Genomic DNA, 27,655 nt, shown 5'->3' on the forward strand with positions numbered 1-27,655 from the left:
TAGATATTAAAAAAATTCTAAACGTAAGGAAGTTTAAATCTGAGAAATTAGGATCCTTCTGAAAAAAATACACTCAAGAGTCAGTATTGGGATTGAAAAGAGACCTCTTCACCTGGATGGCCCATCGTCGCTTCAAATTCAAAATTTACCTTATAGAATTCGACACCTTTCTTCATCTAGATTCAAAACCAATCCAAAGAAGCAATCACCCAAACAAAACTAAGCAAAGTAAAACTCATTTCTGTCTCACTATTCCAGGTGTTAAATTCTTAGCATATACCATGGTGCTTGGCAATGGCAGCCAATAAAGAAAAATCTTGTCCTACATGAATGAAAAAATGAGAAAATATCTGAAAATAGGAGAATAAATTAAATTTTGTTTCAAGGTCTCTTAAAGCCTCTGGATCTTTAATTAATAAATTTTATTGTAATCCGCATGCCAGCATATTACCTGATGCCTGTTGACAGGTTGGTTGAATTTATTGAAAACACACTATGAGATCCCAGAATAGGAAAGACAGAGAGAGAGAGAGAGAGAGAGAGAGAGAGAGACAGAGAGAGAGAGAGAGAGAAAGAAAGCGAGCAGAAAAATATATACTTAAGTTCTCAGCAAGAAGTGGTAGTGATTCCATGATGTGACTATAAAAGAAGGTCAAGTGTGGAATTCTGGGAACAGAAGCATTTAAAAGGAAGCTTAAGGAAGATCATGGAAGACATTAAGCAAAAAAGATCCAAGACAACACTAAGGAAGATGTAAAGTGCTGTATTAAGGCCAAAAACGTTAGAGCTGAAAAGTGGCCATTGGATTCAGCAATCAGAAAGGCAATGACTGACTGACATGTGCATTTATGGAGGAGAAGCTCTGCAACATGGCAGAAGCCATTTTGTGGTAGGTTGAAGAATGGATGAGGGTTGAGGAACTGAAGACACAGGCAGATTGTTCTTATAAGAAGTTTGGCTACAGTAAAAAGACAACATGGATGAACCCTGAGATAATCATGCTAAGCAAAATAAGCCAGATAGAAAAAGTTGAAAGTCACATGATATCACTTATATGTAGGATATAAACCTAAAAGCAACAAATGAACAGGACAAACAGAGACTCATGGACATGGACTATAGACTAGTGGTTACCAGAGGGGTAGGGGGGTGGGGAGGAGAGGTAGACAGGGTAAAGGGATCAAAAAAAGGGGGGGTTGGGGAGAGAGTGGGTAAAGGGGATCAAATATATGGTAGCTGAAGGAAACTGGACTTTGGGTGGTAAACACACAATAGAATATACAGATGTCAAATTATAATATACACCTGAAAATTATATAATTGTATTAACCCATGTTACCCCAATAAACTTAATTAAAGAAAAAAAAGAAAGAAAGAGGAGAGCTAGGATTCTAGGTAGGAGGGTTTTGCATCTTATTTCTTAAAGGATGGAAATGGCTATGTTTTAGGGCAATGAGGTCATTTTACATTTCAGAATAGGACAGAATGACTTTTGTCTATTAAATTTCTGTCAAATTTGGCTGAATGATGGTGTGATAAAAATAAAACAATGTGAATAGCTAATGCATGTGAGCTTTTATTATGGGACAGGCACTCTCTTAAACACTTTTTAATGTATTATCTCACTTAGTCCTCAAACTAACTCTAAGAGGTAGGTTTAATTTTTAAAGATGAGCAAACTGAGTCTTAGGGAAGTTAAAGACTTGTGCCAGGCCATCTGGTTAGCCAGGAACACGACAATGCAGTTCTAATATGACTAAGATACGGACATTAACAGAGAAAAAACTGTTTTAATGTAATTACAATTATCTTTTCCTTCAACCATTTCATGAGCCCAACACACGTTTTTAAAAAAAGCAATCAAATTATCTTCAACCCAAATATAACCATTGTTTTGAAAAATCCATACTGCTAGATGAAAAATTTCAATGTCTTCCAGTTTTATTTACCTTCTTATTTGTAGCGTATGAGAAAAAAAAATGAAAAAGCAAAATACAAAACCCTTCTTTTCCTATTTTAAAGTGCTCTATGTTATTACAATGTAGGAAAGAACATTGAGTAACCACTAAATGCAGATAGAATATTTTCTATGAAGCCCATTTATGTTACATTAAAAAATCTGTTACTCAGGAGGAACAATTTGAGCATTAATAAGGCCTGTCATAACTTTCTTATCATTGATTTTTTTCAGAACAATTATAAAGAACATTATTATAATTTTTTCCACAAGATTTTTTTTTAACTATAAAAGTCAGCTGATGCTTTACTTAATCTTCCTTGTTCACTGTGAGATTCCATTTTTTTTAATAATATATGTTCATGGGTATACTTTCACTGCTGTTTTAAAATAGTTCACCATATGAACATAAAAAATCAGATTTGGAAAACCACATCATGCCATCTCCTTTATGAGATGTTCATGACTGCCGTAAAAACCTGCTGTCAAAAGGAATCTATGTATAAATAGTAAAGTTTAATTTCAGTTTTTTTAGTGAGAAGATACAAAAGCCACTAATTCTCTTAATCCACAAACATGGCACAACTTGCATGTGGCAGACTCAGCCAAGTAGTGCTTGAATAATCGAAGAGTAGCCTCGGTGTATCCTAGCTGTGGGAGAGCACGGTGGGGTCCAAGGCTAGGCCTGTCACCCTCTCATATGCTCTTTATTCCACAGTGTTAGTGTTCCACATAATCGGGAGCTATACTGAGAATGGGAAGGGGACACAAAATCTGAAGAGGAAGGAAAGACTACAGGATCGTGACTGAACGTGGCTAGGGTGGTGTGCTATGCTGGAAATGCTGGAAGCCACCGTTAAACATGGGTGCTGGAGGGGACCACTTCAGATATGCTAAATGATAAGACAAATGTCACACTATTTCTATACCTTCCTAAAGTGAGTAATTTAATGTTTACTTTCCGATAAGAGTAAACATTAATTTTCTTGACAGAATTTCTGGTAGTAGGAACTTTGCACATTGATATTTTCTTTTACAAATTTAATATGCATATAAATTATCTGAGGACCTTATTAAAATGTATGTTCTGATTCTGTAGGTCTGGAGTGAGGCCCAAGATCCTGCATTTGTGACAAGCTCCCAGGTGGTGCTGGTGGTGCTGGGCCGCACTGAGAAAAGCAAGGTGTTAAGCACTGGTAAGATGGGATGAATCTCATCTTAACCTGAAATGCCATCTACAAAGTAAATTCCTTCCAGACAAATAATTTCTTCTCGATTTTTACTATTAAATTGTAGCAACATTTTCATGGCCCTTTAAAGAAGCACTACTTATAATAATAAGTCACGTCTGAGAGAACACGAGTAATTTTCTGATTAAATAGTAATGAGACTCAAAATAAATCTTCGGATGTAAGCACACCATTGGGAACAGGGCTCTGACCATGGGATTTGAGGCTCAGCAAATGGATTCGCTCCGGAAGGTGCCTTGTTCTTGACTAACCTTTACACTTCACTTCGGGTTTTCTATCTCAAAGGTAAATGGTTCCTTTTAAAACTCCGAACATGTAACTGCTATTCCTCAATGGGTGTGTTTTATATGACATCTCTTAATTGTTTGTTTAACAGCTCTGATTAGGATTCTTAATAGCTGTTAACATGTTTACTTAGTATAATTTGTAAGTTCTTTATGGTAAAGGCTGGTTTATCTTTCTTCACAGCAGGGTACCAGGTACCATTATAAGGATCATTGCCACCATTAATTATTTCCACAAACGTGAACATCCCTACAGTGAGCTGTTGTAAGGGGGGTCCCCTGGATTCTCAGCAAGACCAGCTCTGTGCAGGGTTGAGTAGGTGATGTCCCCCTGTGCCACATGATTTGAGGTGTGCTATAAAGCTCCCATTGCCACTGAATTGTCTCTTTCAGAGGTATGACACAGTGCCCTGCATTTTCACTTTAGGTACAGGCACATTTAATCAAAGTCTGTCTATGCAAAGCGACGGTATCAATAACAGAGATGACAGGAGGTAGCGGGGTGTTATTCCTTTCCCATTATTCTTCTTAAATGAGATTAGCCACATTAATAGTAAATTTTCTATTTATGGTGATTTACATTTTAAAAATCTTCTTTACATACATCATTTCTTCAATACATAGAATAAACCTACGTGTTAAGCAAAAGAGAGGGTAATTTTCTTTGCAAATGGAAAGAGCTTTCACTTGAAGAACTATTTCTTAAAGTCAAATATGTGGTTTTTATGCCATATCAGGTAGTAGAGCCTAGAGGTTAAGAGCATGCATGTAGAAGTCAGGCTGAATAAGGTTTAAACTGCATCTTAGCTGTTTAAGTATGAACGAATTTCTTCATTTAAAAATCAAGATTAAATACTTAGCACATAAAAAACTAAAAGGCAACATAAGCACTTAGGTGCTTAAAATAGTAGCTAGTATTTAGTAAGCTAGATTGGCACCAAAAATAAATTTCATAATATGAAAAAATCAGAGCATGAATTACGTAGCATATAATTTTTGAAGCTAATACTTTTTATCCAAAGCAGTAAAAAAAAGGTCATGGACCTTATTTTTATGAGCATGAAGTAATAATGATCTCAAAGTGCTTTTTGTCTTGTCATCAAAAGATATGCCTGAGACCCAGCTCTGTCTCTCAGCGGCTGGGTACTGAGGCTCATCATTTAGCCTCTTGAGTTTTCCCCTCCTACCTCCCAATCTGAATAAGAGTAGATGATATATCTAATTTATTGTTGTGAGGATTAAATTACATCATGTAGGTGGAAGTGCTATGGAAATTATAAAGCTCAGGCAAAATGGTACTAAATCTCATAGTTATTATCAAGTAATCTAGAATTTAAAGTGCTGAGTGGAGCTCAAAAGGGAAAGTTTTGCCTGTAAAGAAAAAGTCACCTTCCTAGAAATGTAGAAGACAGCTTACTAGGAAGCCAGCAAATAGAATCTAAATTGTATTAAAAATACAATTTAGTAATTCCGGGTAAGTAATTGGCAAAGAAGACTTCTACAGAAACAGAACACTGTGGGCTGGCACGTGCTTTCATATATTAGAGCAGCACATGTTTCAAATGATATTTTAAAATGTGGCACGGTTTCTAAATAGGAATCTTGAACTATTAGACACAACTCAGATGGACCCACGATCATAATTATCGCTTTTAATTTGTTACCACAAAAGTGGACAAACTATAATCCGGGTCTTAGAAATATGTGCCATGAGGCTATATTCAAGCAAAATATTTTTATAATTTAAGTTCAAAGTAGTTTCCACGTTTTTGTAAATTCATTAGTAAAAGGATACATTGGAGAGGAACTACATGTAAACAAAAATGGAAATTCTCCTGCAATGCTTATCACATTCCAAATTATCCTTATAACAGAATCTTACGTAGCTGGAAGAAGTTCAAGATGAACATGAACACGTCTACAGATGAAACACTGAATAAGGAAGATTATCCGCCCAATTCTTAAAGATTTCCCAGAAAAATAAAAAAGTGATCCCATAATCTATTTTGACAAAGGGTTAAACTGTTTAAACAATGTATAACATCTGCAATATTTTCCTAATGCTTTATAGTTTTCAAAGCAGGCTGTCAAAAAAGTCAGAAACATTTATACAGTGATTTACAGTTGTCAGAGCAAGCTGGCAAATGAGACAAAAAGGAACTAAGGCATTTTTCAAATGGGCCTTAATTCTTTAGCAGGGTTAGAGATGTCCGTGACCACAGAGCTGGCTGGAAACATTGCTGGTCTCCCATCCCATTTGCAGCAAGCTCTGCTATAGCATCGCCTCTCAAGTATCAGTTTACTTAGTCCACACACCAGTTCTGAGATGAAAACAAAGAAGGTGCCATTAAATGCTTAGGAAGTGAGGAAATAGAAACTAAGCACTGGATGCTATGCCCCAACTGAAAAGATTAGTAGATGGCAGAGCCAACTCTCAAATCCAGATCTTCTGACCTCTGCTCTCTCAGTTCCGTAAATTTCAAAATAGTAAATTCGATGTATTACATGATTAAATAAGCACATATTTATAAGGTTCAATAAGAAAAAGCAACATGATTTCAAATTTAGTTAACGAATAATGGCAGAAGTCCACAGCTCTTTAAAATGTAGGATCTTAATAATTGGATGACCACCAGAAGGTTTACTGCTAAAACTGGAAAACAGACCTCTACTGTTGTTGACTAGAAAATTAGTTTCCAACTCCATCTGCGCACACCCACTGATTAAAAACATCAGATTTTCCAAAGGCCTGGAATCAGTCATTCCTCACTGAATCGAGTTCTCTGTCCAGTGCTGACAAACAGATGAATAAAACTACACTGTACTTTTGAAACTGGTGTACAATACATATTAATAAAGTAATAATTCAGAATAACAATATCCCCTTATGGGTTTTTGGTACTACATAAACATGACACTGCTTAGGAGAATTCATGAATAAAACACCCAAATTATAATTTTATAAAGCTATAGGTGAGAAGACAGCCCCTGGAGAGGCTAGCACCTAGGGAGCTAGATGGGGAGATATTTATATATCCACATAAAACCACAAATCTTAGTTGTCCTAGCACATTAGTTTCCATTTGTTGAAGCTGTACAACATCAAAGTTGTGATGTCCCTATATATTGCATTTAGCAGTAATGTAACGGACGACGTGAAGAAATCAAAGTGAGAGTTTCTAAGTAGTTTCCTGGCAATTGAGACAGCAGGCTCTTTCATCTGCTCTGTAACTGTGGCAGCGCATTGATTTAAACTCCTTCTGAGGTCTCGAATGCTTTTATACTCTTAGGTCTCTCAAGCAGCCTTTTTTTTTTTTTTTCCAAAGTGGTAAAATTGTAGCATTCAGTAGAATACCATCTTGTTTCCCCCAAAAGTGAGGGCTTATTTCAGCTTTGCTCCTAAACTGCTCAGGATTACTAAGTAAAATAGCTGTCCAAATGCCACCCTATAGTCCCACAGATGTACAGATGTTGTTTTTCAAAGGGTCATCTCAGAAAAAGCCTAATGGATAAGCAGTTCTGCTGATTAATTTTTTCAAAGTTGTCTTTAATTGCTACTCATTGATAACTCCTAAAGGTATAGGAGTCACTTAGCTTGCTTTGTACATCATATATTTCACTGTCAACCATATTACTTATTCTCCTGTCTAGCCTTTTAAATTATATATTGTTTGATACTTCTAAGTATATGAACTACCCCTTATTCCCCAATTGAGAAGGAATTTTATGGAAGTTGAGAGGCTGTTTTTCAATGTCCATCTGTGGTCATTTTCTCTATTTGATTAATTTCTTTACTAAGTTCAGCTGAAGGCAGACTAAAGAGAATAAAGTGTTTCTAAGGTATTTTGTACTGGGATCCAGACCATGTTTTGCCAACTAGAATATAATCATCGATTCTCTAATTCAGAATATTTTCTCAAAGGCCACCCACTCGACTCTAATTGAGAACAGAATTGTGGGACCGCATTGTTGCACTCTGTTGACTGACGACGTGGGCGGATTGGTCAAGGGATGTGCCCTGCAGGCGAGTCTGCCTCTATCCCCTTCCTTGTATCTGTCCTTTGCAAAGTCAGCTCTAACTGGACTCAGATCTCAATAATGACCTGAACCAAGAAAAAAGAAAATAAAAATAAAAACCATACAGAGACACAGCACCTCTGTCTATCCGCCATTTACAAGGGACTAGAGATAAAACTGGTGAGCTGGGCACAACATGGAGGGCCAAAGAATGGTGACTGCCATCCTGCCTTTTCAAAGACATTGCTATTGATGGCCCTGCTTCCCCACAGACATAAATACAGGCCTAAAGAAAGTCTTAGGCAAGACTTGAGTCTTCTGCATACCAGGCTCCAATGCAGCCATTCTGTGACTAGAAGCTGTGGCTGCTGTTTTGGAAAGCGCAGCCACTTTGCTTCTGAGGCAGTGGGATTTTTGTACTAAAATAGATTCTCACCATCCTGGACATTTGCTTTGGGATAGCACCAGTTACCACAGTGATTTTCAATTGCTCTGCAGTCGCACAAGTGGTGCGAGGTTTGCATGTAGTGGTGTGCAAGCTCAGCACCTCCCATGATAAAAATGGGACAAGAAAAAGAAACTAAATACAGTAGTTCCCCCCATCCACAGAGAACTCTTTCCAAGACCATCAGTGAATGCCTGAAACCATGGGTAGTACCATATTCTACATATACTAGGATTGTTTCCTATACATATATACCTATAATAAAGTTCAATTTCTAAATTAGGCATAGTAAGAGATGAGCAACAATAACTAATAAAATAAAACAATTATAACAATATACTGTAATAAATGTTATGTGAACATGGTCTCTCACTTTCCTCTCTCTCTCTCTCTAATAATCAATCTGATAACCAAGACTGCTACGAAGTGACTAACTGGTGGGTGGCATGAACAGTGTAGATATGTTGGACAAAGGAATAATTCACATCCCGGGCAGGACGGAGTGGGATGGCACGAGATTTCACACGGTACTCTGAATAGTGTACAGTTTAAAACCTACAAATTATTTCTGTAATTTTCCATTTAATATTTTCAGACCAAGGTTGACCACAACCGGGTAACCGAAACCACAGAAAGCAGAAACACAGATGAGGGAGGACTACTGTATCCAAACAGTAACTATCAGTTGACTAAAATCTATAATTTTCGGCAATCTCTCTTTTCAAGAGTCAAAACAGATGAGAAAACTTGACTTACAATATCGTTTACTAAAATATCACATGAGATTTAGATAACAGAAGAGAATAAGTCATAATGCCTAGAGAAGGAAAGCCTATTGGTCAAATTAATTCATGGACATTATTTTCTGGACCTCGAAGATGGATAAAGATATTTGGTTACTCAATAATATAAACAGACATTCAAGATTCTGAAAAAGGTGGACCATTTGCTTGCAAAGAGAAAATGTCGTTACCATGAAAATAGCATCTCAACACTGTCCACCACTTAAAGCATTCAAAATTCAGTAGTTGATTTTCTGGTTAACCTATTATTGATAAAAACAGAAATTTGTAAGAGTAGCTTGTGACTATTATCAGCGAGTAAACAATCTTGACTGAGTTGCCAATATAGCCTTGGACACAAGAATTAGACAAGGTTCAGCTGATTAAGAGTGAATAATCTATTTAAGAGTAAAGACCTATTAAAACAAAACAAAACAAAACAAAAAACCGATGTTCAAAGTACAGAGCATAGCTATGGAGGAGCAAAGCAAAAAGGTCTGTGTTTTTAAAAAGGAGCTTTTCAAAAAAAATTAAAGACTTTTCTTAATTGCTTTACTATATAGGCAGAAAATATGAAGCTCACAAACTTTGCAATTTTGCGAAAAAACCATGGAAATAGTATAATAGGGTTTTTTTTTTTTTAATGAAGACCAAGAACCTAAAAATAAAATGCCTGTCTTCAACCTCCAAAGATGGATTGTTGGAACATGGTTACAGATGAATGAATGCAATGGCCAAAGAAGCAGTTTTAATTGTGCGTCTCTTACTAAAATGGCACATATTTTATGATTTGTGAAAATGACAATTTACTTGAAGAAAGATTACACAGGCCAGTAAAACTCTCAGTCTAAGGGGTCCCTCTGGGCCTTAAGGGTCTTTGATGTAAGAACAACTCGAGAATAGGAAGGGCGAAGAACTGCCCTAAATTCAAATCCTGTAAGCCGAACAAAACCACCCTTAAGAGTGGAAAACTGATGCAATTTACATACTTAACTGCCTATTCCTTTGTAGCTGTCATTTCTTTATGCATTACCAAAATTCCTTCAGGTTTACTGCACTTTCACCGAAATTCACTTAGTGGTTATTACATTCCAAGCACTGTACTAAATAGATTCACATGTAGTACCATATTTAAACCTCTTAATAACATCTTGTGGTAAGTATTATTATTTCTTCAATTAACAGATAGGTAAACAGAGGGGGTCATAGATTAAGGACATTGACTGACAGCATACAGCTAATACATGGCAGAGCAAGGGTTCAAATCCTGGGTCAATCTGCTCCCAGGACCCTTTCTCATAATTATTGTGCAACCTTGCTTTTTTAACCATTACAAAGGCACCTGGGTCTCTTGTGAAAACAGTAAAATTATATAGACACAGTTGGCTTTTGAACAATGCAGAAGTTAGAGGCATGGAACCTGTCCCCCCAAGTTGAAAACCCATGTTTAACTTTTGACTTACCCAAAACTAAGCTACTAATAGCCTACTATCGACTGGAAGCCTTACTGAGAAAATAAATAGTCAATTAACACATATTTTGTATGTTACATGTATAATATAATGTATTCTTACAAAAAAGGAAGCTAGGAAAAAAGATATTAAGAAAAGCATAAGGAAGAGAAAATACATTTACTGTATTTATTGAAAAAATCTGTGTATAAGTGGATCTGTGCAGTTCAAACCTGTGTTGTTCAAGGGTCAATTGTATATATGTATTATATATACATATATTTATATTACATATCGTATATATATTATATTATATATAATTTATACACACACATATATACATATATATGTGTTTATCTATCTAAAATAGAATCCTTGTGAGGATTATATCAAATAAAAAGATATGTAAGTATCTAGTTCAGTGCCTAAAATACATGTATGGTAAGTATAATTGTTTGGATCCCATTCATCAGCTTTCAGAGACAGTAAAAGGGCAGGGTCTACATCTGTTTTGTTCATCTTTAATGTTTAGCACATAAAATCTGTGCCTGGCACACGATCTGTTCAATGAATGAATGAATGAAGCAAGATAACAATATCATAGTTATAGCATTCAATGAAAAGCATAAGTCTCTTATTTTCTGTCAATAATACATTTTTCTCTTTCTCTACTTATACAAATAAACTATAATTCAGAATTCACACCAATGCACAACAAAATATTTTTATCTCAACTTCTCCTGCACTTAGAGTCTGGGCCACTCGTTGCACTATTAAACGTTAATGTCTTTGCATTATTACTTAACTATTCTTTGAGTATATCAGTGTCTTTTCAGAATGCAAAGAAGCAGATCTACTTCTTCGGCATTTTTCTTGATACTCAGAGTGCTATTTGTCACAGCCAAACTTGGCAGAGCCTGTATGTGGATTACTGTGTATCTGGTACTCCCAATCTGGTTACCTGAATCTTGACAGTAGCTGTCATTTGATCTTTCTTTCTTGTAGTCCCTTTTAATAACGACTGAAGAAATATGTAATTGAGAATTCTATAAACACTTCATTTAACAATGACTGAACTCATAGTATCATGTCTTGTATACGCAATGTTCTAAACTACTAATTTTCACACACATGTATACATGTTAAACTATTCATGGATAGCAGTCTGGATTCTAGCTACAATGAAGGACAGACACACTAGAGCCAGGGGAAGCAAAGGGAAATGTCTCTATCCAGTTTTGTGCCTGGATTCTCTTAATTTTTTAATTTCTGCATCCAGGCCAGTCCAGTTGTTTCCTTGGATCAGGATCCATATTTTCATTATGAAGAATTCTTTATCTTTAATTATGTCAAGTTCATTCTAATCTTCATACTTTAAAGTTCAGAACTTCATCAACCCACTCCAAATAGTTCAAAGTAATTAATCAGATTTACTATTGAACAGATTTGTGCAAATACTGCCACTTAAAATAATTTGCTCTCCTCTAATACATGACCCACACAATTGCCTCATCTTCCCAGTAAAGGCCTTCTCTCTTTATCTGCTGGGAATGTAGCCAGGAGTGTTTAATAGATCATTTGGATTTTGGTCGTAAGAAAACAATTTTAAGACATCATTTCTTTAAAAAAGGCTTTCTCTACTCCTCAGAAATTACCCACTCATTCATTCATTCTTTGTCCAACAGATACTAATTTATGAACCAGTCCTCTGGTTTCTTTTCAAATTCTTTTATCAAACAAAACTGCCTTCAATGGTTTGGAGTTGTGCTGTCTGTTTTGTATTTGTCAAAATGAATCTTCCTCAAAAAGCTGTTGTGAGGACCAACTGAGATAAGAATTACGAAGCACTACTATTTACCAGGAAGTCTTTCTTGGTATAGGTATGACAGAGTGGGTCTCTTTCAGAGGTAAGAATAACTATTCAAGTTCTTAATTGTGTATCTTAACGTGAAACTTGTGGTTTTTAAGTTTTTTTTTTTTTCATATAGACTAATTTCTAAGATAAGTTACTATATTGAGCTCCAGGACAAAAATGATCACATTTATGTTATAAACAATTAGCTTATCACACACTGATGAACATATAAGATAGACTGTAGAAACGAAGAAATGGCTAAATTTCAATTGTCATGCTTTCGCAGCATAAACTAAAATCTGATTATCATCATCCTCTCTCCACAAATCAATATATACTACAGCCTTAAAATAAATGATTCAATATGAATTAGAATATGAATATAAATTAAAGAAAAGATAAATAAGGTAGATGCAGGTAAGTAAATTTTATGTTTTATATTTGAGTCTCATCTATAAAATGTCACACTGTAAATTAAATTATTGCTTATACTCTGATACTGTTGTAAAGAACATTACTTAATTATATAATTTTCTAAAATGCAATGGAACTGGCTTATTTTTTTAACTCTCTCTGGATCACTCACATTTACTTTGTGTTTTAGAAACATGAGGTCCTATGAATATGCAATGTTATTCTTAATTTAGCTCTGTAAAGGCAGGCATATGCAATGTGTGATGTATTGTGGCCATACTAAATTCATCAGTAATTAATTTTTAGCCTGCATCATTGTTTTCTGGCCCAATGATGACTCATGGAACTTTTCTCTCACCTCATACACATTATTGCATCTGGTGTCATTAAGATGGAGTTAATATCCAGGATGTGATGATTGATTTAGGGAGATGATAATGAGATTATGGTTCATGCCCTTAAAGCATGACAACTGAAATCCTATCATTTTCCACATGAGGAAATATGCTAAATATTATAATATCTGACATGTCTATCACTGTGGGATTAAGCCAGATATCTGAAAGAGATTTGATAAATTTAGATCCTTAGACATATTACCTTCTTTTGTCTTACAAACACAGCATAATTGATTTGGGGATAATGAAAGTTTATATATGCATGCCCAATTTTTAATTACAAGAAATTTTTAGGTCCTCTTGGCTCAGATCTGTCAGATTAAACAAAAGAAGCCAAGAGCAACCACTGTCTTTCTTTCCTCTGATTTTGGGAGGAGGGATCAGTGAACAGAGTAAGAGAGGTGTTTAGCAATACATATATTTCAAGCCAGGAGAATCTGGATTGAAAGTTTCGAAGGACCCATGAGTCACAAAAACATTAAAAGGGTGGGATGTCTGACCACTTAAACAACAGGGAAGAAATATTTCAAGAATATTTGAAGAAGACAATGGATTAAGAAAATGGATGAGCATGTTTTTAAAGGCTAATACATTTAGAAATTTTTTCCCCTTTGAAATAAAATGTTTTCTAGACATTTTATTTACTTTATTTAAAAGCATACATTTAATGAGCATCTTCTTTCTTTTCATCTTTTTCTCTAATACTCATGATCTTCTAAAACTCAGATTCAGGAATATATTTCTGAGAATGACAAGAGATAACTCTTGTTCAGTATCCTCTGAACTATTCAGTATAGTTCAGTATCCTCTGAACTATTCAATACTAGTTCAGTACCCTCTGAACTATTCAATATTCAGATGCTTATTGTCTATTTCTATTCATTGATTTAGACATCCATCTAGTCATTCATCTCAGCATCTATCCACAATCATATATCCATGTATTTACTTTGTGCCTAATTCTAATCACTGTGAGGCATTCAGAAATGGAAAGAAATATACATCCTAGATAGGAGAGAAGACATACATTCATTGATCAGCACTGGGTTGCACATGCACTTGAAAGCTTGATACATCTCTGGAAAATAGAAAAAAAAAGAGAGCGAAAGAGAAAGAGAGACAGACAGACAGACAGACAGACAGACAATCTCCCTCCCATCTGACAGCTCCAGATATATCTCCTAGGCATCTTAACTATGGCCAGAATAGCATTCTTAATTTTCCCACTCCCTGCAACCTACTTCTCCAATAGTCCAAAACCTAGAAATCATTCATTTATTTATTTCTTTGCCCATGAAATTCCAATCTCTTAGCAAGTTTTTTTGCACTATTCCAAACATACCATTGTGTCCATTTTTCTCCACATCCTTTGTTTTTATTTTTCAAATCCACCATTATCTCTTGTTTTGACTTTTGTAATAGTTCTCACTTTCTACTGTTTACCATCCCCAAATTATCTAGACGACAGCTAGAATGATTATTTAAAAATATAAATTAGAGCATATCTCAGCACTGCTTTAAACCAACAATGTCTTACCTTGTTTTGAAAAAATGGGAGCACCTGACATGGAGTACTGTAGGATCTGGTCCCTGCTCACCACTAGGCTCTAGCCACACTGGCCTTTTTAAAGCATTCCCCCAAAGCATGCCTTTTATTTTGTCACTCGTGCCTTTATTTTTGCCTCAGGAGTTTTGCCCTGTCTGCCTGAAATGCTTTTCTCTACATTTCCACATGGCTGGGTGAATCTTCTCATTCAGCTCTCTGCTTAAATATCTAGAGAGGACTTCTCCAAGACAATTCAGCTAGACAGTGACTATCACATTTTTCTGATTTAAATCCTCTGCACAGAACTTATCACTATTTGGCATTTTATATATATATATAAACATATATATAAACATATATATATATAACATATATATATATATATGTGTTTCTTATTACTGTGCCTGGTACCTATCAGACATTCCAATAACTATTGGTAGAATGAATGGGTATTACGACCACTATGCAACAGTGCTTGATAGCATGACCCTCATGGTCGAAGTTCTCAGCAGATGCGATTGCTACTCTTAAAGCCAAACTCTCCCTGATCTATCCAACCCTTCTTAAAGAATATGTAGTTTTAAAAATTAAAATACTTGCATCAGACATAAACATTTATACCAAGTATCATCAGTGTTTATTTGTAATAATCTAATTTTAGTATTTCAACACATAGAACACATTTGAGAAATCTAGGAATGTCTCTACCAAGGATGCCTTAATTAGGCAGACTTATTCGAATGTGCTCACTTTTAAATTAGCCAGGGTTCATAAACACATATTTAATTTGATTACATCTGAGATACTAAAAATAGTATAAATATTAATGGATACTTTAAAAAGGCATTATGTCATTTCGCAGAAAGATTAAAGAAATAGAACTCCTAAGCATTCTTAACATCTCTTTTATTTATCTTTCAGGTTTTTCACTATGAATCGCTCTTAATCCAAATTTTAAACCTATATAATTAATAACTTTGTTATATGCAATACTTAATCTATCTATCTCGAAGTATGTGGTTTTTTTTTTAAAAACTTTATTAAGATAAAATTTAATATAATAAAACTTATCCATTCTAAGTGCAAGTCAATTATTTTAAAATTTATACAGTTGTGCAAATATCACCACAATCCAGTTTTAAAATATTTCCATCACCCAAAAGTTCCCTTGTGACCTGGTACAGTAACTCTCCCATTTCTTCCCCAAGCTGTAGGCAACTACTGATTTGTCTTCTGTCTTTGAGGATTTGCCATTGTGGATCATTTTATATAAATGGAATTATATAACACAAATATTGCAGTATTTCATGTCTGCTTTTCTTCACTTAGCATGATGTTTTTTACATGTATTAAGACAATCTATGCTGTTATGTTATCGGTCCATTTTATTGCTGAGTACTATTTAGTTGCATGGATGCATCACATTTTTTTCATTCATTCATGAGTGATGGCAATTTGGATGGTTTCCAGTTTTGGGGGTAATAGGAACAATGTTGCTATGACCATCTGTGTACAAGTCTTTTTGTGAATATATGTTTTTCTTTATCTTGGATAGATACCTTGGAGTAAAATTTCTGGACTATATGGTAAATTTATTTTTGACTTTCTAAGAAGCTGCCAAATTGTTTTCCAAAATAATTGTATTATTTTATATTCCCATAGCCATAAGCAAAGATAATAAGAACAATATGAATATAATATTTAACCACTTCCACACTGACAAGGTATTCTTCATTACTAAAATCTATGCTTTTACAAAAAATTAAAATGGATATATATGCTGTCTAGTTTCAAAAAGTAGGGCCAATGCAATAAAGATAAATGGAGGTAGATTTTCCATAATATGAGACAGAATTCGCTTCTAATTTCAACTGGATAATTTGAAAGATAATGTTACCCATCACTATGAATATAGAGGCTTGATAAAGAGACATGTAGAAGAGATTAGCATCCTGGATGAAGTGCCACAGTGGGCAATCCAATAGGGTGTGGGAGCAGCCTGTCACAGGGTGATACAATCTGGAAGAACAGAAGAATTAACTCTCTTGAAAGATGAATCTCAGCCAATGAGAAAGGGAAGGCTGAAGGGAATGGAAGATAAATTGTCTCTCCATTTTCCCTGTGATGGATTGTCCCAACTTTCTGTTTTCTATTTTATTTGTTTTTTATTCTATTTTATTTTGTTTTATTTCTATTTTCTTTTACTCTAGCTACCCTAGAATTTACCTTCCAATGAAACACTAGCACTTGACCCTTTCCTCAGGCTCTGTTTTCAATCAACTTGAGCTAAGATACATGCTAGTCAAAAGCTAGAAGAGAGGACAGTAAATTTTGTTTAAAATTCTTTGTCAATGCATAAAAATACTAGGGAAGAGATGATGATGATGATCGTTATGATTAATGTCTAACATCTGTGGGGCACTTTGTTGCAGGTACTGTTTAAAGTGCATTATGTATGATCACATTTAATCCTCACAACCATTCTATGAAGTACTATTATTATTATCCCTACTTTATAGATAACAAAAGTAAAGTGTAAAAAGTTCACACAGAGAATAAAGCCAAGATCCTATAGATAATGAGCTGCAGAGCTGGAATTTCATCTCCAACAATTTGCTGTATTTTCAATTGCGTTGAAGTATCTGTAAGAAAGGCACAGTCCTCTGAGGTTTCCTGTGCCTAACTGGCAATTATTATTATTATTATTATTATTATTATTATTATTATTATTATTATTAATTATTTATGCCTACAACACCTGGTCTTTCTAGGTAGTCTCCCATCCAAGTACTAATCAGGCCCAACCCTGCTCCTTGCTTAGCTTCCAAGATCAGACATCGGGCTTGTTCAGGGTGGCATGGCTGTAGACCATGGACTGTGGCTCCACTGGAACATGAACCCAGGACCTACTATGTATAAAGCAGATGTGCTAACCACTACACTATAAAACCATATCCATAGCTGGCAATTCTGAGGTTGGTAATACTGCCTATGTAGCAGACTCTGGACAAGGCCACTTGGGTCCTTGCCACACTGTTTATGATTAAAATATGGTCTCTACAGAGCTGAGGTATACTTTCTTTCAAGAATGCATGGTTTGGGGACATCAGACTTTCTACCTCTCAGGTTACTCAGCTCACATGTTCAACACACTTACTTGAACCAAAGTGTCTCATATCTTCCCTTGTTGTAGAGGTTTATGAAAGGTCTACTTTATTTTTATGCTTAATTCAGGGCATTTGTAATTTCCCCTTGAATCGTTTTTAACCGCCACTATACAGTGCACGTTACATCCATCTCATACACAAAAAGATACAGCCATGCTCAGTCTCATTACACGCTGTTATATGACTATGTGGGGCTATACTACAAAGGTCCACACTTTCTGTGGTGTAAGATATTTATGACTGGAAGTGACCTGTACTTTTCTTCTGCCTTTGTGTTGCTCTATTGAAAATAATGATTACAGAATCTCTCTCAACAAAAGGTCATTTGTGTCAATGACAGAACACAGAGGATCAGATCACCAGTGGTAATTGCAAATTAATGCTCTCCTGGTAATGCATTAACTACACATTATTGATCTACAGTTGAATCATAGAGGCTACTGAGAAGTGAATTTTGCTTTCCTATTTTGGGGGCTTTTATTGCTTTGTCCATAATGCATTTTTCTTTCAACTGGAATTTTCTCTAATTGTCTCTATTTTTAATTTCTCACAGTGAGATGACTTTTAACTTGTAATTAGAATCTGTAAAAATTCATGTCTCTGTCTCAAAAACCTTTTAGATATCCACTGAACTGTAACTTTGATGCCATAAAACACATACATGATGCACAGATACATATTTCTAGAGAGCTGAGCTCTTGATAATTTTTTTCACTTAGATAAAACAGAAATCCATTTGATCCTCTATCCGAAATTACAATTTATTGAATGGTTTGCAATAAAATATTCAAAAGTTTCCCCTAAAAGCATTTTTCTTGGGAGCATAGATCATGTTATTTTCTTTCCTAGGTCAAAATTTTAACATATAAGTAAACAGTTTATTTCAGGAATGAATTTTTTTAGACAGAGGTCATCTGGACTAAGCCTGGTTTCTGAATTGTGAGCTCTGTGTACCTTGTGTCATTTGTATCAATGGACAGAACTATGAGTTAGGAGTCACTTGAACCAAAGAGATATCCTGACAACAATTTCATTTGCAACTTCTCATAAACCTTAGACATATTATTTATTTTCTAAACTTATATATGGGAGACACCACTGTGATTTCTAGTAAAAATCTTTTAAAATGTTTTTAGGTCTGTAAGAACTTTAATATTTTACTGTAATTTCTTTTGTAATCATTATTTTCATCAAGTCACAATTAATACTACGAAAAGAAATGTACACCCAAATTGTTTGCTTATTATTTCTCAGTAAGTCATTACTGTGTATACCAATAAAACCTTTAATAAATGTCAATTGCATGGCTAAAACTATATAATTCTGGTGTTTCTTCTTCTAGGAGTTTATAATTAAAGACAGATACAATCAGAGTTTATATTCATTTTACAACCAATCTTAGAGCTGGACCAGGTGCTCAAGCATCCCTGATGTGCCAGGAATTGCTGGATGGTGAGAAGAGAGGAAGGACCAGAGTGGCTGGAGTGGAGGGAAGACACTCCAGGGACCGGGACTCTGAAATTGGGTACCCCCTTTAACATATTAAATATTATTTCTCCCAAAACACAACACAATGAGATAGGTACTATGACTTCCATTTTATAGATGAATGAATCACAGTTTACAGATATTAAGTAATTAGGCAGAATTTATCCAGCTATTAAATGGTGAGGCCGGAAGTGGAGAAAAGAACTGTAACAGTTCAAAGCTCCTTCTCTTAACTACCATATTATCCATGGAAATACAAACATATCTGGATACATAATTATATGCAAATACTGTCAAGAACATTCAAGACTAAAATAAACTGAGATTTTTGAAAAATGCTAGGGACCAAAATGAGAGTTTCTTAAATGAAAGCATTAAGACTAAGAAACTTGAGAACTTTGGTTTTCAAGATAAAACAAAACAAAACAAAAAACATGTATTAGGCCATGGCATAGAATCACAAGGCAGAACTATTCAGTTTCAATTTTACCTCACTGAGAAGAGAGACCACTAGCCTTTATAAAGCAGTTCTCAGAGCTCAGTTATATATTTGGTGCAGAGCCCTAGGCATTCTGCAGCACAGCTACTGTCTAACAGTGTCTTCTTTCCTTCTAATTTTTTAGTCTACCTCAGCTTTAGACACATCTTATATCAAGATCAGGAAGCAAATAAATAAATCTTCGCACTTTCTAATCTTTGAAGAGCATTAGCAATAAGACCTTTTCAAATCTACTCCATAATAAATGAACTAGGAAGAAAGTCAGGACTATCTCAACAGAAATTAAAAAACAAAAAAGGAAAAATAGAGTAAGATCAGAATGTACCACAACCAAAATGATGACTGGGTCTTTTCAGAAGAAGGTAACTTCAGAGGGTCTAGTTTGTTGTGACTATATTGTGGGGGTGATGACCAAACATGAAGCTGACTATAAATAAACTTGTACAGACACATGTGTGTCAGGAGGATAAAAGTTTTTAAAGTTTGGTTTGTTGTGACTGCAAAAAAGAAGTTGCTGCTTCCAAACAGAAAAATGAGTTAAAAAAAAAAAAAAAAATCAAAGGAACTAGTTTTAAAACAGCCTGGAAAAATATCCAAATCTCTTTTGTATCCACTAGAATAAGAATAGTAAGCATAAAACAGAGAGAAGAGTCATTTAAAAAGAAGAGCGGCCATAATCCAGGAACATCATTATTATAATAAGCTAATAATTTGGTGTTATTGCAAAAATGTAATTAAGAAAAGTGACAAAGAATTGGGACAGCATATACAAAGCAAAATTGTGGGGCACAAAATGAATGTCATGATTAAAAACCTCTTAGGGAGGTAGGCACTTATGAGGAACAAACTTGTAAAATGTCTTTGTGGTCTGAATTTTCATTTTTTCTCTCAGAAATACTTAGAATGGCACAAACATCTATTATGATGTGAAACATTGGGGGGAAAATTCAAATATATTAAGCACACGATAAAGCTGATTCTGAAAAGGTATTTGTGTTAATCTGATTTTTGAATTAATATTTAATAACATCTTCTTTATATAGAAAGTTGATGATGTTCTACCATTAATAGAACATGCACTTGGAAATGTTTCCTTTGGAAGTGATAAATTTGCGTTGTGTTGATAAAGGCACTTTTTGGTGCCATTGTCCTTGGGAATAGTCAAAAAGATTTGCAAGGCAGCTAATCAAAGATGACAAGAGGCTACCAGTAGTCTTAGAAGAGAGGAGAATTGAAATCATGGAGGATAAAAATCATTAATGAAAAATTGAACAAGATGCCGTGGAAGTAAAAAGTATAAATAGCCCATTGAGCATTTATTTGTTCCTGGATCTGAACAGATAGAGAAGGGCTGGGGTGTCAGCAAGTGAGAATGTAAAGACCTGTCACTCTTCAATTCTTCCCATTCAGCATAGAATAGCATCTAATATCTTTATCATGGCCTACAGTACCCCACAAGATCCACCTCTGCCTATGACTGCCCCTTCATTGCCTATCATTCTCACCTCTGCTGTGTCTTGTCAGTCTTGAAACAGGGCAAGACCACTCTTATCTTGCACCCTAGAGCTTTGTATTTATGCTCTGCCAGGGGAACACTTATCTCCAGGTCTCTACATGGCTGATTTCTTTTTACTCACTGGAGTCTGGGCTCAATTATCTTATCACTCCTTTGAGTAGGCTTCTGGCATGCAAAGTTTCTGAGAGCATATTTAGTTGTCTGAGAACATCCTTATGTCTCCGGGGCTAGCACCACGTCTGGCACATAGTGGCCACCTACCATGTGATGAATGAAGATGTTGTCTGATGAGAGTTCTCTAAAGATAGCATTTCCCTTTTTCTATATGTTATATTTCAAATGCGACTAAGATCGTATCGACTTTTTTAATGGAAGCTATATTAATATTCTTCTTTTGTTGACCTTATTGTTATTAAATACCTCTACAGCTTAAAAAAAAATCTTTGTCTTGGCGACCTCCACTTTAGATGTGTAATTAAATTTTTGCATTCAAGGATGGGACATTATATTTATCAATAGTCAGCTTTATCTTCTTATATTGTATAGGTTGTGTATGTATCTCTTGTTTGTCCTGAATCTGCTTTGCAACTTACTCTGCTTCCATATTTCATGTTACTTAAGATTTGATCAGCTGGGTTTCTCTGTTTCCTCCAAACAAATCTCAGGAGGCCCAGGGTAGCCAGTCTTTTAGAAGTCTCAGAATTTCCCTTACTCAGCACATTGTAACATTTGTCAGAATTGAAAGTACTTTTGGAAACTAAAGAAGTCGGGGATAAATCATTTAATAAAGAGGAAGCATTTCACCTGTAAAATTATAAGGGTGGAGTAAACAAACTATGCAAGGTAGAGTTCAATAATTGAGAATTAATCATCAGTTAATAAGTCAAAGACAGAGTAAGCATTCACAAGTTTGTTATAATAAATTTCTCTTTCATTTTGCTAGCAGATTTCTTGATCACAGTAACATGGATGGTAGGGGATGCAAAGATAAGCCATGGAGTAGAAATTGAGAACATGATTTCAAATTCTACTGGTAGCCAACTGATGAAATACACTAAAGGAAATTACAAATTTGCAAATCTGTAAAATGAGATTAAAAATGCTTACTGATGTCCTCATAGCTTCTAAGAGTCAAATGATTTAATAACTGGAATAGACTTTTTGAAAAACAAGGTAATGTTCGTCAGATGATTAGTATTCTTCACAATATATTCTCCATGGCTAGAGTTTCTAAATTTCTATGCAGTCTGAATTCTTAACTCTAACTTAGTATGAAACAGAGTCTATAATATATTGAGGTGAATTTTAAAACAAATATGCAATTATATACATCCAAACAAATGTGGCTTTTTTCAAAATAATCACGTTGGTGGATGCTGGCACTGCTCAGAATAATTTTGTAACATCTCTTTTTGAACTGTTTATTAAAATCAGCTTATGAATTAACAGAAAAAGAGACACATGACTTTGTATATCTAACTCAGTTCAACAACCAACCTTGTTTACTCGACTTAGCTCTCCTTAGCTTTGTTTATAGAAAATCAAATCTATTCTCAAAGAATAAAAAGTAGTTCCAATAGTGTTCAAAATATGTTACCTACCAAAGTGACTTCTTCAAACAGTCATTTGGATGGATAAGCTATGATATGTTTATTAAAAAGTCAGTTACATCCAATCACAACTCATTTCAAATGATACTGAAAACTGGATTCGTAAAAAAGCAACAAAAAAATATTACATTTAGAAAATAACATGAAATATAAATATCTAAACAACTGGGATTTTTTAAATTGAAGAATGAAAGGGTAAATAGTAGTTTAAAACTTTGGTCAGACATGGAGATTTTTTGATGAAGAAGTAAAACCAATAGTTGACCATATCTCTGTATACAATGCAAAAAGGAACAGGTAACATAAAGGATCTGGTCAGTCAGGAAAAATTTAGCCAAGGAAGTTTATACAAGGTCAGAAATTTCATATAGCTATATCTGCAAACATCTTGGCTAACCCACGGTTATTTTCTCATATAGCATAGTCGTTGTGAGGCTGTTACTTTTTCTTATAGTAAAACTATCTTTTAAAAAGTCTAGATTTAATTTCAATTAATTTCCTTTGAATCTTGATGTTAATCTTTCTATCAAGTGGAGAGTGTGTAATCATCTGAAGGCCTAGCAGGTTTCCATTTAATGTCATCTATTTGCTTATAAACAACATTAGTGCACTGGAATCAAGATGGTTTTCAAAAATTAAAACCTCTTCCATTAGAGTAACCATCCATTAGAGTAATTTAAAATATTGTAATAATTGACATAGTAATTAATATTTTATTGGATGGATACTAAGCGCATATTTTTTCTTACATATTGATCTAAGAATATAAGGTTTCTATTTTTTTAAATATTCACTTCCATATTGTTCTTAAAATTGTAAAAGAAGCAGTCATTAAATCTAAGAAACAAGAAACTGCATAGTGGAAAGAAAAATAGGTCTTTTTTAACTAGCTATGTGAAAAAGTTCTGATATCATTTAAAATAATTTTGAAAGTTATCAACTATACTTCCTTTGTATACGATAGCCTGTCTTTAAAGAGCATGACGATGGAATAAAAAATAAGAAATCATTGAACAAATATTTTCCATTTACCTAATAAAACTTTAGAATATAGTATGCAAATTTTTTTTATCACCTAAGACCTCCATCAATAGAGTTGAAGTGCTGAAGTCTTCCTGTGTGCTGTGTGGAAAGTGTCATTGTGCCGCTCCAATTACTTCTTTCCCTCTAGTCTTAATAAAATAATACATCTCCTGATTACATTAAAAAATTCCATTTAGCTTGAACTAGCTCCATCAGAGCACCTTTAATTATTGTTAAAAATTAATTTAGTTATCTAAGTTTAGTGGGTGTCCATCATGTGACCATGACTCTTCACAACAAATACCCACTACACTCTTTTCTGTTGTATCTCAGAATTTTTTATTAACTTCAGTGATGAACCCATAAGAAAGAAAGAAAAAAAAAACATCCATATAATCTCAATGAAGGCACAGGTCATAACTGTACATGAATGAGCTGATGACTTCCTATAATTTCTGATGCCCTAGATCAAAGTCCTTAAGAAAGTGAATTGCAATAGCAATATCATTAAATTAAATTATAAAAACTCATAGTCATTCAGTGAAAAAACAAAGTAGTACAATACTTATATTCTCTATCTATATACAATAGAGGAGAGGAGAGTGAATATTTTGTGATGAAACCTTTCACTAAAAGCAACTGACTTGTTCTGGGTTTTGGTTGCAATCGAAATCTCTAACTAGTTTTTATTAATAGAAATAGATGAGTGTTTAAATCAGATAAAGGGGATGCAGTACTCATTGGGAAGGCTAGGTATAGGACTAACGAATAAAACTAAAAGTAAAAATAAAAGCCAGTGTTAATTTATTAAAGTCTTGTCTTCGAAATGTTTTAAAGGGCAATATTTAAGTTATTTATTGACTATCCTTTTCATGAATAAGTAATTGGGAGCCAGAAGCAAACTTCTTTTCTTCAGAGTAGTTCTCCCCCAAATTTTAAAACATCAAGAGTTTAAGAATATAATTTAACAAGGAGGTATTTGTAAATTTCAGATACTGAAATTTCAGAAACTGAAATTTACTAATAATTTTCATCTGTCCTTCAGATAGCTCTAACTTGTTGCATATTTTAACTAATGAGAGCCTACCAAGTAAGATAAAAATCAGATTTTGAAGACGCTGGGTTCACTTAAATAAATTAGAATTCACTCGAGTTGACTGACCAAGAGCAGCTACGCAAGAACACAGACCCATAATTAACTTCGAACCTTATTTCTTGGCTAGAATGTCGCCTCTGGTTCTGTTGTAATAGCCATTTCACTCCAAAGTTTTACTAGGGAAATGATCTGGAATACTCAAATCACTCTCTAGCTAATTCCTTAGTTTTTATGTTCAATATTCACTGAAGCAATTTTAAAGTAGAGTTATTGGATATTTTACCATTAAGATGTTAACATCCTTGTCAAAGTAAGTTATAGAATAAGAATAGAAATACACAGTACCACTGAGAAATGGCACATTCCTAGAAATGGTAAGAAGACTTCAAAAGCAAAAAATTGCCCATTAAAATTCAAGTGAAACAGTGAAAAAGATTTCCATTTATTAACTACAAGGTGGTCTACAAAATTTTGTGATTGTTATATTTCAGTTAAACTCTCAATTAGCAAAAATTTAAGCTATACTAAAACTTAAGAGATGCTACAACCTAAGTATTTTCCTTCAGTAAAAAATTCTCTGATTCACTGTCTGTGAATGTTTTATGTGAATGTTACCTTTTCAATGAGGCCTCTTTTTTTTTTTCCCACAGCACTTATCATCTTACCAGATATATACTTATATTTCATATTTATTATATATCTCTCCCCTCACTAGAATGTAAGCCCCATGAGGTAATGGACTTCCGTCTGCTCTATTCACAGAATTCCAAATTCTTAGAAGAATGTTAGGTATGTAATAGGTTCTCAATAAATAGTTATTGAATGAATAAATGAATGAACAGTTCTCTGTGATGCATACTGATTAACGAGGAAGGCACATTCTGTAACATCGATCCAACTTATGAAAAATATTTTAGCTCTTCACTTTTGAAATGTCAGTACCTTTTCAAAAGGCATATAGAATGTCATAGTTATTAACTTCATTTAAAAAGAAATTTAAAATTAGAGTAAAAATCTTTATTCTACTAGTTAACTCACCTATCTACATAGTCCATGTATGTGTATCAAGAAAGGCAGAATTAAAATACTTACTTATATTTCTATTTCCATACCCTTACTTCTCTCTATATTCTAGTATATTAGCTCTATCATCCTGATACTTAAATATCTTTCATTTGTCTCATCACATCTTATAAAAAATGCATTTTGTCATTACATAGTTCACTTCTGAGTAGAAATCATTAGAAAAGAAGATTTGGTAGTATTCCACCTGAAGATATAACAGCGGATGAGCTCTTCAAGAGAAATATAGAAACAGAAGGGGATCGAGTTCGGCAATAAGAGCCAGGGAACAAATGGAATCAGAGAAATGGGAGGGTGATGATAGATGGGTTCAGCCCTTGGAGTTATATGAAAAAGATCTGAACTAACTAATAGAGGAAATCTGATGGGATTTTTTTTAAAAAAAATGAATAAAAACAGATGCTGACTAGCACCCAAGGTCCAGCTGACATTAAACATTGTGAATTTGGAATAAATCCAATTGGCAGAGTTACTTGAATTTCTCTAATAATATTCAGCAGACCACAAGTATAGAAAATGAAAGATTAGATTAACCCTGAACTAGGGAATGGAATGGGGTGAAATTCAATTACAATGGAAGGGAGATGGAAATAATATACATTATCCACCCCCCACTCAAATGCCAAGCCAAAATTCTAAATTCAAAGGTTTTTCCACTCATAACTGCCCTAAGTATACTTTAATACTGATTTTAGTCCATATTGTAGTTAAAATTGGTCTAAAAATATTTTCTGGCTTAATGAAAATCTGATTCAAACTAATGGTAGAATTGATACGTAATCTGTGATTTTTGTACCAGTGAAAGCCTAACTGTGAAACTTTCCATTTTTAACAAAATCATTTGGGAGCCAATATTTTACGTAGCTGGAGAGTCTCTGGACCACTCCTACCCAGAGCTGAAGGGGCAGTTCTTTGGCAATCATTTTTCATCTGATGTTAATCTTTTCATCCTGTTTACAATCTGTTAAAAAAATTTGCAACTCAAGCGCATTCATTTCACAAATTCAATCAACAAATATTTAGCATGTTTCTGCTATACATCTGGCAGTCAATACATTGGGTGACCAGTGTTTTATGAGGGGGCTGGCATGAAAAGATAAATTGAGCCAAACAGATTTCTCCTTTCAAAAATCTGAGCCAAGAAATATTTAGCTAGTGAGGCATTTCATTTAGAAATTGGAGCTGAAAGACTGCCATGTGGAAAGGGCCCAAGTGTCACATGATAGGCAGAAGTTCAGAGAAGGCAGAAACGAGCAATAATCTATGGAGAAGGAAAGAGTGGATGAAACTATAGATTCCTTTGAGGAAGAAACCACATGACCCACAAAAAAGAGATAGAGAAGATCTGTCCCATTGGTTCTTACTGTTCCAGTTTCCATGCATGTATAGAATATAATAAGTAGGCTTCATTTTCGTCAGGCAGTTTGAGTGATTCTCTGCTTCTTGATCCAAGATAAGCCTAAGCAGAACCTGCAACTTGAGTAATTATTTCACCATACATTTTTATTATAAGGACAAATATATTTATATTCTGTGTCCATACACTGAATACACATCTGTGCTCGGAACATATTATGTTGATTTATTTTAATATGTTCTCATACTTATTCTCTTTTTTGAATCCTTACTTTAAGGAATAAGTAGCCTAAATATGTAAGCTTTGAGTAGGCAGAGGAAGATCTGCCTGTTACTGATATTTCCATCCCAGAGATTTGGGAAGGAGTGAGGCAGTGTGACCAGCTGGAAGAGCATTGGCTTTATGGTTGTGAAATAC

At 34.4% G+C, this 27,655-nt stretch overlaps 1 protein-coding gene across 3 annotated transcripts in view; it reads right to left on the reverse strand.

Moving 5' to 3' along the window:
* The window catches only part of DPYD (dihydropyrimidine dehydrogenase), a 701,368-nt gene that overhangs the window by 111,886 nt on the left and 561,827 nt on the right, over nt 1–27,655 (reverse strand). The window lies entirely within an intron of this gene.

Source organism: Pteropus medius, unplaced genomic scaffold (genome assembly GCF_902729225.1).
Source record: "Pteropus medius unplaced genomic scaffold, Ma_sr-lr_union100, whole genome shotgun sequence".
Taxonomy (NCBI): Eukaryota; Metazoa; Chordata; class Mammalia; order Chiroptera; family Pteropodidae; genus Pteropus; species Pteropus medius.